This window comes from Mustela erminea, chromosome 13 (assembly GCF_009829155.1).
Source record: "Mustela erminea isolate mMusErm1 chromosome 13, mMusErm1.Pri, whole genome shotgun sequence".
Taxonomy (NCBI): domain Eukaryota; kingdom Metazoa; phylum Chordata; class Mammalia; order Carnivora; family Mustelidae; genus Mustela; species Mustela erminea.
The window spans coordinates 49,256,407-49,270,062 of NC_045626.1; the positions used below are offsets into that span (position 1 = coordinate 49,256,407).

At 39.9% G+C, this 13,656-nt stretch overlaps 1 pseudogene; it reads left to right on the plus strand.

The window, feature by feature from the left end:
* Positions 1-1,648: 1,648 nt before the first annotated feature.
* Positions 1,649-3,497, plus strand: LOC116571493 (annotated as a pseudogene).
* Positions 3,498-13,656: the final 10,159 nt, after the last annotated feature.

Genomic DNA, 13,656 nt, shown 5'->3' on the forward strand with positions numbered 1-13,656 from the left:
CCCTTTGCCCCTCCCCCACTCATGCTCTCTCCCTCTCTCTGTTCTCTCTCTCTCAAAAGAAATAAACGAAATACTTTTTAAAAATAATATAATGTGAGTCTTCCTCTGTATAAGAAATATTTAAAAATACTTAAAAAAAAATCACACAGACCTGTACCCCTGGGGATAAAAATATATGTTTATAAAAAATAAAAAATTAAAAAAAAATAAATAATCAAATCACTATCAATACTTTGCTTTTTAAAGCATGTTCTAAATGTTTTCCCCTTGATACAGTATTGTTTTGGTATATTTCAGACCACTTTTAGGTTATTGAATACTTTGAAGTTTCTGTGCATAATCATAGTAAATCATAAAATATTTACTCTTTTTTTTTTTAGCTTTTATTTAAATTCCAGTTAACATCCAGTGTAATATTAGTTTCAGGTGTACAATTTAGTGTTTCAACACTTCCATGTAACACCTGGTGCTCCAAGTACACTCTTTAATCCCCATCACCTATTTCACCCATCCCCCCTACCTCCCCTCTGGTAACGATTAGTTTGTTCTCTATAAAAAGTCTGTTTCTTGGTTTGCCTCTCTCTCCCATTCCCCCATGCTTGTTTTAATTCTTAAATTACACATGTGAGTGAAATCATACTGTATTTGTCTTTCTGTAACTTATTCCACTTAGTATAATACTTCATAGCTCCATCAACAACATTGTAAATGGCAAGATTTCATTCTTTTTGACGGCAGAGTCATATTCTGGGGGGGGGGGGTGGATTATTTACTATTCTTATTACAAAAGGTGAGTTTATATTTTGTGAAGGTTAGAAAAAAATGTAAAGACAATTTTCAGCCCTTTTCCCAAGTTCCATGTTTTCAAAGATAAAATTAATTACATACTTTTAAAAATTAATAAATTCCTTCTGATAATCAGCAAATGCCAGCTGGTGGGCCACGGTAAGCTAACTCAAGAAATCGCTTAGCGGATTTTTAAAAATAAATTTGAATAGCTCTCGTTTTGACATTTAACCATTGTTGAATCTGTATAAGTCTAAAAAGTTGGTTTAAAGAAAACTTTAGGCTGACACCTTGTTTTTTAAACCCTAAGATTCAACCAGGCAAAGGATAATTTTTTAAAACCAGGGTTTAGAGGTAAAGCAGGTGTTCATTTTTTCAAACAAAAGATCAGCGCTCCATCTAGTGTTCAATGGGAGAATCTGCAACTGACTACTGCGGGAACTCTTCGTCAACCCATCCCTCAGCGCCATGCTTTCAATTGTATTTGCTCACTTTCTTTCTATCTTTGGGTAATTCTCATAATGCTTCAAAGTTTTTCATTATCTTTATGTAGATATATCTTTATTTCATTATCTTTATTTGTTATGACGATCTGTAATCAGTGATCTTTGATGTTACCGTCATAATTGTTTTAGGGCATCACGAACTACCTATATGAGACATAGAACGTTGGTTAATGTTAGTTAGTTGGTTAAAGTTAGTTAGAACGTTAGTTAGCACGTTAATTGACAAACGTTGTGTGTGCTCTGACCACTTAACCTACCTGTCATTTCCTGTCTTTCTCCCTCCCCTCGGGCCTCCGAAGTCCCCAACAATTCAACAAATTCAACAATATTGAAATTAAGCCAATTACTAATCTACAATGGCCTCGAAGTGTTCAAGTGAAAGGAAGAGGCACATGTCTCACACTTTAAATCAAAAGCTAGAAATAATTAAGCTTAGTGAGGAAGGCATGTTAAAAGCCATGCTAGGGGGCGCCTGGGTGGCTCAGTGGGTTAAAGCCTGTGTCTTCGGCTCAGGTCATGATCCCAGAGTCCTGGGATCGAGCCCCGCATGGGGCTCTCTGCTCAGCAGGGAGCTTGCTTCCTCCTCTCTCTCTCTGCCTGCCTCTCTGCCTACTTGTGATCTTTGCCTGTCAAATAAATAAATAAAATCTTAAAAACAAAAACAAAAACAAAAAAAAGCCATGCTAGGCTGCAAACTAGGCCTCTTGTGCTAAATAGTAAGCCATGCTGTGAATGCAAAGGAAAAGTTCTTGAAGGAGTTAAAATCATGAACCCAGTGAGCACGCCAGTGATAAGAAAGCAAAATAGTCTGATTGCTGAGATGGAGAAAGTTTGAGTGGTCTGGATAGAAGATCAGATGAACCACAACATTCCTTTAAGCCGAAGCTGAATCCAGTGCAAGGCCCTGACTCTTTGGTATTCTGGGAAGGCTGAGAGAGGTGAGGCAGCTGCAGGAGAGAAGTCTGAAGCTGGCAGAGGGTGGATCATGAAGTTTAAGGCAAGAAGCCGCCTCCATGACATCCACGTGCAAGGTGAAGCAGCAAGTGCTGATGGAGAAGCCACAGCAAGTGACCCAGAAGCTCTAACTAAGGTCATTGCTGAAGGTGACTACACTGACCAACAGATTTTCAATGTAGAAGAAACAACCTTCTATTGGAACAAGATGCCATCTTGGCCTCTCACAGTTGGAGAGGAGAAGTCAATGCCTGACTTCAAAGCTTCAAAGGACAGGCTGGCTGTCTTGTTAGGGACTACTGCAGCTGAGGACTTTAAATTGAAGCCAAAGCTCCTCTGCCAGTCTGACAATTCCAGGGCCCTGAAGAACTATGCTAAATCTCCTCTGCCTGTGTTCTAGAAATAAATAGCAAAGCCTGGATGACAGCATATCTGGTTATAACATGGTTTACTGGGTATTTTAAGGTCACTGTTTAGACCTACTACTAAGAAAAGAAGATTCCTTTCAAAATATTACTGCTCACTGACAATGCTCCTGGTCACCCAAGAGCTCTGATGGAGATGTACAATGAGATACAATGAGAAGAATATGGTTTTCATGCTTTCTAACTCAACATCCATTCTGCAGCCCATGGATCAAGGAGTAATACTGACTTTCAATCTTAATATTGAAGAAATTAATTTCTCAAGGCTATAGCTGCCCTAGACAGTGATTCCTCTGATGGATCTGGGCAAAGTCAGATGAAAACCTGGAAAGGATTCACCATCCTAGATGCCATTAAGAACATTGATGATTCATGGGAAGAGGTCAAAATATCACCATTACCAGGAGTTTGGGGAAAGTTGATTCCAACCCTCATAGATGACTTTCAGGTATGCAAGACTTCAGTGGAGGAAGTCACAGCAGAGATGATGGAAACAGCAAGAGAAGCAACATTAGGAGTGGAGCCTGAAGATGTGACTGAATTGCTGCAAGCCCAGGACAGAATATTCACAAGGTGAGAAGGTGTTTCTTATGGGTGAGCACAGACAGTGATCCTGGAGAAGGAATCTACTCCTGGTGAAGATTCCGTGAAGACTGTTGAAATGACAAAAAAGGATTTAGAATATACCATAAACTGGGTGGATCAAGTAGCAGCAGGGTTTGAAGAGACTGACTCCAATTTTGAAAGAAGTTCTACTGTGGGCAAAGTGCTATCAAACAGCATCACATGTCACAGACAAATCACTCATGAGGGGATTCACTCATGAAAAATCACTTGGGGGCGCCTGGGTGGCTCAGTGGGTGGCTCAGTGGCTTCTGCCTTTGGCTCAGGTCATGATCCCAGGGTCCTCGGATCAAGCCCCACTCAGGCTCTCTGCTCAGCAGGGAGCCTTCCTCCTCCTCTCTCTCTGTCTGCCTCTCTGCCTACTTGTGATCTCTGTCTGTCAAATAAATAAATAAAATCTTAAAAAAGAAAAGAAAAAAGAAAAATCACTCGATGGGGAAAATTTCATTGTCATGTTAAGATTTTGCCACAGCCACCCTGATCAGTCAGGAGCCATCAACATGGAAACAAGACCCTCCACAGCAGGTAGAGTATAACTCCCTGAAAGTTCAGATGATGGTTAGTACTTTTCAGCAACAAAGTATTATTTAATTAAGCTTTGTACTTTTTTTAGACATAATACTATGACATATTGAATAGACTTTGTATATTTGTGTGTGTATATATATATATATATAAAGCATAATGTAAACATAACTTTCATGTGCTGGGAAACCAAACATTTCATTTGACTCACTTTATCATGATTTTCTCTTTTATTGTGATAGTTTGGGACCAAGGGGGCAATATCTCCAAGGTGTGCCTATATTTTCGTCATTTTACCCTGCCTACCAGATATTGAATATAGCATAAGCATGAATGAGAAGGAGACAAATAAAAAAGGTTACTGCAGCAATCATCATCATCATCAAGAATACATAATTTCTGAGAGCCTCGAGTCTCTAATGTGGTTTCAGAGATTCAGAAGTGTCCTCCTGTAGTAGCTCCTGCCTGGACTGATACATAAAGAAAGAGGGAAAGTCACAGTGACAATAGCATGGGAAGAGCTCAAAAGACAGCAGTAGGAGTCGAGGTAGAAAATCAAGTTACAGAATAATATTGTGGGACAAGCTCAATGGCTCCAGTGTAAAGCAGGGGACACTGAGCATCTGGAAGGGAAGCAGGAGAGGGAGACAAAATTACAAGAAAAGTTTGTAATTTCTGCATAATGGGAAGGCACCTTAGAGACAGCCTTTCAGTTCAGATGGAGCTATGGCATAAATGGAAGATGTCTAGGGAGGACGGGCTAAGACTAAAATTAGATGTTACTATAGTAGATGGTGGTAGTAGCAAAGAGAAGATTATTTAATAAATAATTAGTAATTATTGAATCACTGAGACCAAATCAATAATGGACTTGCTGGCTTGATTATATATAAAAGGTGAAGGGCAGAGTCAATGATACCATCTTCTTTCTGAGGTCATGTAGATTCTATGTTCATTAATTAATATTTTTATTTCTTTATTGAAGATTTATTTATTTGCTTATCTGAGACAGAGAGAGAGAGAGAAAGAGAGCACGAGCAAGGGGAGGAGGAGAGAAAGAAGCAGACTCCTCACTGAGCAGGGAGCCCAAAGCAGAACTCCATCCCAGGACCCTGGGATCATGACCTGAGCTGAAGGCAGACTCAACTGACTGAGCCATCCATGTGCCCCTAATTAATAATTATAAATTATAAGAAAAAGCATGGTTAGTGAGAAAGATGATTGATTTCATTTTGATAAGTTAACTTTGAGGTGCATGGGAAAAAGCGTTCTTGCCAAAGGCAGTTGAGTATCTGGTTCTTAATGCTTTAAGGAGAGGATCAAACAAGACATGTGAAATTAGGTTTATCAGCATAGAGGTGGTTGCTGAAACAATGGCCGTGAATAAGATTACCCAGGAAGGGTATCCAGTATAAATCAGGAGCATGGATGGGAAAGACATCATTAACGTCTAGTGGGAAAAAAATGATTTGGAGTTGGATTTGTCTAAAATATATTAGAAAGAAAAGATACAATTTCTTCAAGATCGAAATGTAATTCACAGAAAGGATCAGTATATTAGAGATTGTATTTTATGGCCTAGCTATACAAATACTACTGTAGTACCAAATGAATACATATTATATTTATTGTTATATTTATTAATTATATTAACCAGGATTCTTTCACAAGAAATAGGAACTTTACCTAAACTAATATAAGGAAAAGATTTCATTACCATGTAACCTGATGTCTCTGAGGATGGACTGGCTCTAGGCATGGCTGGATCCAAATGCCATGTCTTCAGTGGGCTCTCTCTCTCTTTTTTTTTTCCAAGATTTTATTTATTTATTTGAGAGAGAGAGAGATCGAGAAAAAGAGACAAAGCACAAGCAGAGGGAGCTGCAGGCAGAGGGAGAAGCTGGCTCTTGTTCGGCATGGACTTGGTCCCAGGACCCTGGGATCACGACCTGAGCCAAAGGCAGATGCTTAACCAACTGAACCACACAAGAGTCCCTGGGCTCTCTTTATGTCTTAAGATATTTTATTCTGTATTGATTCATTTCCATGCAGAGACAAAAAAAAATCATTGTAGAATTAATTTGAATATAAAACTAATGACAACAGAGAAACAAACAAAACCTTCTTTCCCTCCATCGTCTCATACTGACCTTCCCCAAAGAGTTCTAATTGGCTTGACTTCAATCATGTGCCTATCACTTGAACCAGTCATGGTGTCTAGAGGGAGGATACATTCTGATATATTCTGAATTATGGCACATCCCAATAGTAGTAAAGACAAAGTCCTGTATGATTGGTCAGCCCTCTCAGAATCACATAGGAAATCGTTTCCCCAAGAAACTCATACTTTAGTCATTAAAACTATTACCACAATAAGTTTAGGTAACACTATCCCCTCAGATAGTTACAATGTTTTTTCTTATGATGAGAACTTTTAAGATCTACTCTTAGCAACTTTCAAATATACAATACAGTATTGTTAACTACAGTCACCATGCTGTACATTATATCTTCAGAATTTATTTATCTTGTAATTGAAAATTTGTACCTTCTGATCACCTTCACCTATTTTTTCCACCCCAACCTCTATCTTTGGCAACCACCAACAGGATTCCTGCTTCCATGACTTTGGTTGTTTTTTTTTAGATTCCACATACAAATGAGATGATACATTTATCTTTCTCTGTCTGACTTATTTCACTTGCATAATGCCCTCAAGCTTCATCTATGTAGTTGTAAACAGCAGAATTTCCTTTTCTTACTTTAATGGCTGAAAAATAGTCCATTATATATAGATATAGGTATATATGTATATAATGTATTACATATATAGATATACACTACTTTCTTTACCATTTATCCACCGATGGGTGGTTCCCAGGTCATGGCTATTTTTTTTTTTAAAGATTTTATTTTTTTATTTGACAGAGAGAGTAGGCAGAGAGAGGTGGGGTGGGGGGAAGCAGGCTCCCTGCAGAGCAGAGAGCCCGATGTGGGGCTCGATCCCAGGACCCTGAGATCATGACCTGAGCCAAAGGCAGATGATACCATCTTCTTTCTGAGGTCATGTAGATTCTATGTTCATTAATTAATATTTTTATTTCTTTATTGAAGATTTATTTATTTGCTTATCTGAGACAGAGAGAGAGAGAGAAATCCACTGAGTCACCAAGGTGCCCCAGGTCATAGCTATTTTAAGTAATGCTGCAGTGAACATGGGATGCATGTATCTTATCAAAATAGTGATTTTATTTCCTTCAGATATATACTCAGAAGTGAAATCACTAGATTAAAATCTTGAAATTCAAAATCAAAAACATCTTGGGGCACCTGAGTGGCTCAGGTGTTAAGCGTCTGCCTTCGGCTCAGGTCGTGATCCTCAGGTTCTGGGATCGAGCCCTGCATCGGGCTCCCTGCTTGGCAGGAAGGCTGCTTCTCTCTCTCTCACTTTCCCTGCTTGTGTTCCCTCTCTTTCTGTCTACCAAAAAATAAATAAAAATCTTAAAAAAAAATTAAAAACCTCTGACAGATTTGTCCCTTCAAAATTATATTTTAGATAATAAATTGGGCTATTTTTTCTCCATTAAGAAATTGATGGGGGCACCTGGGTGGCTCAGTGGGTTAAAGCCTCTGCCTTCGGCTCAGGTCATGATCTCAGGGTCCTGGGATCGAGCCCCATATCGGGCTCTCTGCTCAGCAGGGAGCCTGCTTCCCCCTCTCTCTCTCTGCCTGCCTCTCTACTTGTGATCTCTCTTTCTCTGTCAAATAAATAAATAAAAATCTTTTAAAAAAAAAAGGAAATTGATGAAAAGTAGTGGGACAATGACTGACTAATATATGAGGAATGTCAACAGAGACATGGAAACTATGAAAAAGAGCCAAACATATATTCACTAATTGGAAAGTATAATTTCTTTTTAAGTTTTTATTTAATTATTTATTTAAGTGATCTCTATACCCCACGCAGGGCTCAAACTCATGACCCTGAGATCAAGGGTTGCCTGCTCATGACCCCAAGATCAGCGGTTCAGCCTGGATTCAAGTGTGATTCCAAGTGAAGGAGAGACCAAAGGAAGATTTGCTAGATGGACAGTCTGTGCAGTCTAATGGAGGCTTGGAAAGGACAGTAGAGAATCCTTGAGCCAACGTCAGCCATCGGAAGTGTCCTGTGTTTCCCAGGAGCAGGTTTGCCTTTCTCTCTGCCACACATTCATGGCAAGTGTACCCTCAATGTGCATATGCAGCAGTAGGTCCCAGAACACAGTGTGCATGTATGTCTGTATTACCTTACCTTTCACATTGCTCTCCATTGATGGATTTTCCTGGTTCACCACCACTAAAGCTTTCAGGAGCTGAGCTCTGCCTTCTGCTAGAGACTTTCCTTGTTCTACCTGCCAAGGTTCACATTCTATTTGTATGCCAGGTGGCAGGCAAGCCCGACTTAAATCCTCATCTTACCTCGTGCTTTCTCAGACCACTCCTGATTTCACCTGTGTTACTCCAGGTGCCCCTCAAAGCAGACATTAAGAATGGGTTCGGAGAAAATGCTTCATATAGAGAACGGGAAGGGGACTCGGGGAGGCTGTGATAGCTGTCCTATCACACTACAAGTCTGACCTGGAATGAAGGAGAGAAGGAAGGAAATTTAGGTGTCATGTAGTCTAAGGAAAGTTCAGGAAGCCTAATGGGGAGTCCTCAAAACAATGGGAGCCCTCACAGGGTTCCTCAGTGTTTGTACAGCAGCAACCCATGAGAGGTGTGGCCTAAGCACAAACAGGAATGAATTTTACAATATTTCACAATATAATAGCTCAGGTCCTCACTCAAGTATGCTCCTGGTAGCTGGTGGCCTGGGAGGATATTCTCATGACCACTACAGTCATGAATTTGAAAAAAGATCATTAGAAATGATATGTCCTGGAAAAGGAAGGGAAATAAGATTACAAATCATGAGCATTACAAATAATAAACAAATAATGGGACATTTGAAGTGATCTGATACAAGTGCACATTGAGTCTCGGAATGAGAAAAGAAAGAAAATGGGACCAAAAAAAGAGCTAAAGAGAAAAACAGTTAAAATTTCCACATATTTGTGGAAATAACTTACCTACTCAAGAAGCTCAACACATTCCGGGCAAGATAAATAGAAAAATACAAGAAAGTCACAACTAAGTACATCATAGTCCAGCTACCAAAAACTAAAAGAGATACCAAAAAGAAAAAACGTTTTGTGTAGATGAACAATGATGGATGATGGTATTTCATCATGGAAATGATATTTCACAAGAAACAATAGATGCCAGAAGACATGGAAAAACATTTTTAAGGATTTATTTATTTACTTGAGAGAGAGCATGCAGCAGGGAGGGGCAGAGGAAGAGGGAGAAAGTTAATCAGAGTCCATGCCGAGTGTGGAGACAGATGAGGGAGCCCAATGTGGGAGCCCAATGTGGGACTCATCCCATGACCCTGAGATCACAACCTGAGCCAAAACCAAAAGTCAGAAGGTAAACTGACCACACCACCCAGGCCCCCCATTGGAAAAACATTTTTAAAGTGCATCTAGAAAAGTGTTTTGTTTTTTTTTTTTGAAAGATTTATTTATTTATTTATTTGACAGAGAGAGATCACAAGTAGAGGCAGGCAGAGAAAGGAAGGGAAGCAAGCTCCCCGCTGAGCAGAGAGCCTGATGTGAGGCTCAATCCCAGGACCCTGGGATCATGACCTGAGCCGAAGGCAGAGGCTTTAACCCACTGAGCCACCCATGTGCCCCTCTGGAAAAGTTTTGAATATGGGTACATACTAAACCATAAAATAAGTCTCGCGAAACGTCAAAAAAAAAAAAATTGAAATTTTACAGAGTATGTTTCCTGGCCATAATGGAATTAAAGGAGGAAGTAAAACTGTTTATTTACAAATGATAGGATAGTTTATACAGAACCAACAAAGTGAATGTACAAAAAACTAGAAGATTTAATATGTGAATTTTAGCAAGGTCATAGAATATAAGCTTAATATAAAAAAATCATATTTCTATTTACCAGCAAATAATTAGAAAACAAAATTTTAAGATGCCATTTATAATAGTATGAAAAATGAACTATGTAAGATTAAATTTACAAAAATTGTGTAAGACTTCTACAGTGATAAATACAAACATTGATAAGAGATAGTAAAGAAAATCTAGGGACACGTGGGTGACTCAGTGGGTTAAGCATCTGCCTTTGGCTGAAGTTATGATCCCAGGGTCCTGAGATCAAGTCCTGGTGTGGGGCTCCTTGCTCAGTAGGGAGCCTGCTTCTCCCTCTCCCTCGCCACTCCCCCTGCTTATGCTTGCTTTCTCTCTTTCTGACAAATAAATTAAAAAAAACACTTATTTAAAAAAAGAGAAAATCTAAACAAGTAGAAGGTTATATCATCATCACACATTAGAAAATATAATATAATTAGATTAATAGTCATCCAAAAGTGATCTTTGAATTCAACACAATTCTAGTAAATATCCGAACAGGCTTTTTTTCAAGGAATTGACAAGCTATTCTAAAAATTTTCTGGAAATATAAAAGACCTACACTAACGGCCTTGAAAAAGAAGAAAGCTGGAAGCTACATGCCACCTCATCACAGGGCTGTTTAAAGCTGTGCTAATTTAGACTCTGTGGTAATGATGTAATGATTGATAAGTAGATAAAAGGAACTGAAATTGAAGCTAAGAAATAGACACACTCCAACAGGGTCAGTTGATTTGCAACATAGTAGCCAAGGAAATTTGAAGTGGAAAGTAAAATCTTTTTTAGAAATGGTGCTGTGCGAATTCTAGCTGCTTTGGCCTCTCCCAGCTGTCATTCCTGTCTGTCCAATCCAGTAAGACTCCTGGGGTCTGTGTGGGTTCCTGCCATCTCCACCACACCTGGAAACTGCCTAAAGAGACCTGGGACAATCTCATGGTTCATTGGATTGTTTCCTTTCTGTCAGAGGCCACAGGCCTGGGCTGCCGGTTGTCTAATGTGTGAAAGCGGGCATTAAAGACATTTTTGTCCAGTGTTCTTCAGACCCAGTTACTCCATATGGTTGAAACAGAAGCTGATGTGCACTTTTTATTTTTTTTTTTTTATTTCCAGCATAACAGTATTCATTATTTTTGCACCACACCCCGTGCTCCATGCAATCCGTGCCCTCTATAATACCCACCACCTGGTACCCCAACCTCCCACCCCCCATCCCTTCAAAACCCTCAGATTGTTTTTCAGAGTCCATAGTCTCTCATGGTTCACCTCCCCTTCCAATTTCCCCCAACTCCCTTCTCCACTCTAAGTCAAGCTGATGTGCACTTTTAAGGGAGCTTCTGTCTGCTGTGTGAAGAACAGATTGTCATGAAGCAAAAATGGAAGAAAGGAAAGCAGAGACCATTTGAGAAGTATTTGTAGCAGTCCAAGAAAGAAATGAAGGTGCTTAAATCAGTGTGACAGGGGTGCCTGGGTGACTCGGTCCGTTAAGCGCCAGACAGTTGATTTGGGCTCAGGTCATGATCTCATGGTTGGTGAGATCTAGCCCCGCCTCCAGCTCCTGCTCAGCCGGGAGTCTGCCTGGAATTCTCTCTCCCTCGCCCTCTGCCATTTACTGAGAGAAGAGGAGGTATGAGAAGATTCAGGGTTGTTGGTGTTTTGTTTTGTTTTGATGGGGGGGTGGAGCAGAAAGGAAGAAAAGAGTTCAAAACTCTCATTCTTTGTCTGGAAGTATAAAAAGGAAATTCAGGAATGGATTTTAAAAATATTTTTTTCTTGGGGCACCTGGCTGGCTCAGTCCATGGAGCATGTGATCCTGATCTCAGGGTTGTGAGTTCAAGTCCCATGCTGGTCATGGAGTTCACCTGGAAAAAAACTAAAATTTTTTTCCTACATTTTTATCACATATTATATGTCTCTCTTTTCTAGAACATGAGCTTTTGGAAGAAAGAGTCTGTCTTATTATTCTGATGTCCCATGCAATGCACACCATCGTCCTTTAATGTGTGTATTTGTGTGTGAAACTAGGGGATCTGATCAACTTGGTGTCAGAGGTGGAGGAGCTGAGCATTCTGGGTTACAGGAGGGGGTAATGCGAAATCCCTGGAGGAGATCTAGAATACTCTGCTATTCATTCCTGGAAACCAACGTAGCCCAGTAAGGATAAAAAATGTGTATGAAATCATAAATACTGTGTGTTTATATAACCTTAGATGGAAATAATCAGAGAAGATGCCTTGTGATTTTGATATCATTTGTTTCCGTGAAGAATAAAAATCCTTTTTTGAATTGAAAACACAGAGGTGAAGTGGAGGATGGGCCCAAGTATGTGTCTAATAACACGCCAACATATCTAAATACACTGCTTAAAAGCTTGTCTTTCTCGGCCCGAGTGCTATAGTTTATAACGGAGCTCCCACAGAGCTTTTCATGATTGTAGATGGCTTTATTTTTATAATCTTTAGCTGCAGTGTTAAAAATGCCAAATCGACACTGCATTCTGTGGGGGTGGATGGGAGAAGAAGGGTAACCCTACATGGCGATAAAAGGCCCTGCTGCCCAAAACTTTTGCTGTCGTTGAAATGTTCACTCCTAGGCTTGCTGTTTAGGTTAAAATATGGTCTTAAAAATAGCCATTAAAATTTGTTAAATGTCTCACTGTGTGAGTGAGCACAGTAAGTAGGGAGAATGTACGCAGTCCTTAAAGCTTTTGTACTGCCTTGACTTACCCGTCTTGCGATCCTGGATAAGAGAGGCTTAACTTCTCTAAGCCTCAGTGTATTAATCTATGAAATGGGACTAATAATATCTATCACACTAGGTTGTCATAAGGATTAAATCAATAATAAATGTAAAGTTCCTCTGAGCAATTCTTGGTGCCTTTAGTTAGCTAAGAAAGAGCAGAGTATAATGAAAGAAGACCCTGGACAAGTACATTTTGATATGGTGGAAGGGACTGGAGAAGCTTGAAGCATTGGAAGCCAACACAGAAGGAAGGAAAGGGTCTTGGCTGAGAATGTTAGTGAACAGAGGGCATCATGGGGATTCTCACAGGCCCTGGGAACACTCCAGAAGGAGGGATAAGACAAAATCACCACTCGAAAATGGGAAGCTGGTGCCAAAAAACCCCATGGTTACTTCGGACAGACCCAAGTAAATATTTACCAAATCTTAACATAGGACAAAGAGTTCTTAAGTTTAGAAACAAGGGAAGAAATCATCTACACAAAGTTAATTATGTTCGACTACAAAAAAAAAAATCTGAATTTCCCTACTTTAAAAACATTTAAAGAATTTTTAGATGAATAGAAACTTCATCAACAGACATTATTTTTAAAGATCCCACTCTAGGCCTTCTGGGTAAAGACAGTAGTTACAGACAGCCATCTACTTTTGCTCTTTCTCCAGACCCTACTAAAACAGCAGCGAAGGGGGTGTCAGGAAGGCAGAAACTCACTAGGATGGAGAGAAGAGAGAAAGGAGATGAGAGAAGCAAGATTTTGAAGCTACAAAACAGATGGGGTGATACATGGCTTCCCCCAAACTCCCCAAAACAGAATCATCAGGCAGCAGCCCAGAAAGCTGACATTCATTCTCATTTACCCTGCAGGATCTCTGATGGGGTCCAGGAGTGGCAGCCTCTGGCACCTGTGGAGGTCAGGAAGTGGAAATAGAAAAGAGCTGGAAATAGGACAGCTGGCTGAGAATCGATTAAGTAATTGGACCCCGGGTCTCCTCCCTACTCCGTATTTGGGCCATCGGGGAGCCCTTGTGAGAATGGGGGTTCATTGTCAGGAGAGATGAGCACAGACGCCACCAGGTACAACTGTG